The 2,383-nt window shown below is 34.2% G+C and overlaps 1 long non-coding RNA gene across 1 annotated transcript; it reads right to left on the bottom strand.

The window, feature by feature from the left end:
* Window positions 1-383: 383 nt before the first annotated feature.
* Window positions 384-1,564, bottom strand: LOC128291708 (uncharacterized). The gene is made up of 2 exons (XR_008281528.1): window positions 1,480-1,564; window positions 384-667 (listed from the first exon to the last, which is right to left on the bottom strand). It is a non-coding gene; the product is annotated as an uncharacterized LOC128291708 (long non-coding RNA).
* Window positions 1,565-2,383: the final 819 nt, after the last annotated feature.

Below are 2,383 nucleotides of genomic sequence, written 5' to 3'. Positions count from 1 at the left end.
CCTGTTTCAGGGTTCAACTACTCTGACCTTAGTGTATTACGAATCAGATATCTCCCTGTACAGAGCTTCAATGACTATGCTGTTTATCTCTAATAAAACTAGACTCAATAAGGAATCTGTACATGTAAAGCGTGACTTCTAATTATCTTTGTAAAATTTATGGTGAATTTCCAAATTCAGAACAGGGGATCCAGAAATCGCTCTGGCCCTGTTTCACAAAAATTTAAACATCTCATACAATATAGCTCATATACCTGTTTCGCTTATTCCATATGAAAATAGACTCATCAAGCTTCGATTCCATAACTTATTCATTATTTAATTCCATTTCTACTATTTTTAGTGATTTTTCAAACTCATGTCACTGCTGCTGTCTGAATCTATTTTATGGTAAATTTTACCTATTTCATGGTTTCCATGGATTAGCTAGCAATTTGACATACATAATACCAAATATGATCATGATTAGCCATTCCAATGGCTAATCATTACCAAGCATTTCTATTTCCATACCACTCAATAACCATATCATAAGACCATATATACAAAATGATTATAATGCTATACATGCCATACTCAAAATATACAAGCCATTATGTCAAGATGGTATACGGATAGTGTGAGCGTGCCTCCGACCGTTTCCGATTTCCGAGCTGGCTTGTCAACACTACAAGGAATGAAAAGGAGGGAGTAAGCATAAATTCTTAGTAAGCTCACATGCAAATAGCAAGTAACATAACCATATAAGCAAACATAAAATCATTTGCATAATCATCACCAAGACATTCATATCACCTTTTCATTTATCATCTTACCATATTGTTGTTATATCGAGTTTTCAACCCGAGGGTTAAGTACATACCTGTTCAAATTATCCATTTCACAACACTTACCAATACGTCCCTTTCATCTTGAGTATTCCTCCATTTGAGTAGAACTTTACCCGTTGAACACATCGAATATAATTCGGATACATGGAAAGTTTGCACATAAGTGCCACATATGTAGCCAAGCTACCATGTAACCCGCCCATAAGTGAACTCGGACTCAACTCAACGAGCTCGGGCGTTCGCATCCATAAGTGAACTCGGACTCAACTCAACGAGTTCGGATGCCTAGTTACATCTCACGAACTCGGACTCAACTCAACGAGTTCGGACGCTCGCATCCATAAGTGAACTCGGACTCAACTCAACGAGTTCGGATGCTCAACCATCCTAGTGACATGTCACTTGTATCCTAATCTATTCCTAAGGTTCAAACGGGATTTTTCCTCGATCTCACATCTTTGCCGTCTTCCACGGAATATCGAAATCGATACTTCGGTGATAGTTCATACTCATCAAGTAATTCACATAATTACATATTATCAAACAATTATCACAAGTATAATATTTCATAATAATTATCATATCATTTAAAAAACATTAAAACATTTAAAATAATAACTATGTTACCAACATTTACATATGAACTTACCTCGTATGCGAAAATGGCTATTTTTACCATTTCGTCCACAACTTGGTATTTTCCCCATTTTAGCCCGAATTTCAGTTTTCCTTGCTCTATCATTTAAAATATAGCTAATTAGGACTCACATTATTCAAATTGACCCAAAATCATATTTTGGAAAATTACAATTTTGCCCCTAAACTTTTGCATATTTACACTTTTGCCCCAAAGCTCGTAAATTAAAATTCAGCCTATTTTCTTATGTTTTATGACATGCTGATCATTTTTCCCTTCTATGGAAACATCAAATTCTCAATCTAACATGTACTTATGACTATTAGGTATTTTTACCGATTAAGCCCTTTTGCTCGTTTTCACTTAAAACCGAGTAGCACAAGTTGTCTAACATAATTTAAAACCTCATATTCTATCATAAAACACCAAAATACACAAATTTCACCTATGGGTATTTTTCCAAATATAAACCCTAGGTTAAATTATTGCTAGCATAAGCTAAATCGAGCTAAGGGACTCCAAAAACGTAAAAATCATTAAAAACGAGGCTAGAACGGACTTACAATCGAGCTTGGAAGCTTGAAAACCCTATCCATGGTTTCTCCTTGCTATATTCGGCCATGGGGTTGAAGATGAGCAAAATTGGCTTTTAATTTTGTATTTTAATTCATTTTACCCTAAATGACCAAAATGCCCTTACTACTAAACTTTCCAAAATTCCATCCATTTCCAATTTTTGTCCATAGACTTAGAAATTGGTAAAATTACTCTTTAAGGACCTCTAATTAATAATCTAATTCAATTTTATGCAAAATACTTCTAGAACACAAGTTTTGCAATTTATTCAATTTAGTCCCAAATTTCAAATTAAGCACTTTATGCATAAAATTTCTTCACGAAATTTTCACACAATCAT

This window comes from Gossypium arboreum, chromosome 4 (genome assembly GCF_025698485.1).
Source record: "Gossypium arboreum isolate Shixiya-1 chromosome 4, ASM2569848v2, whole genome shotgun sequence".
Classification (NCBI taxonomy): domain Eukaryota; kingdom Viridiplantae; phylum Streptophyta; class Magnoliopsida; order Malvales; family Malvaceae; genus Gossypium; species Gossypium arboreum.
The sequence above is the reverse complement of the archived record's forward strand: the minus strand, read 5'-3'. Positions and strand labels throughout refer to the sequence as shown.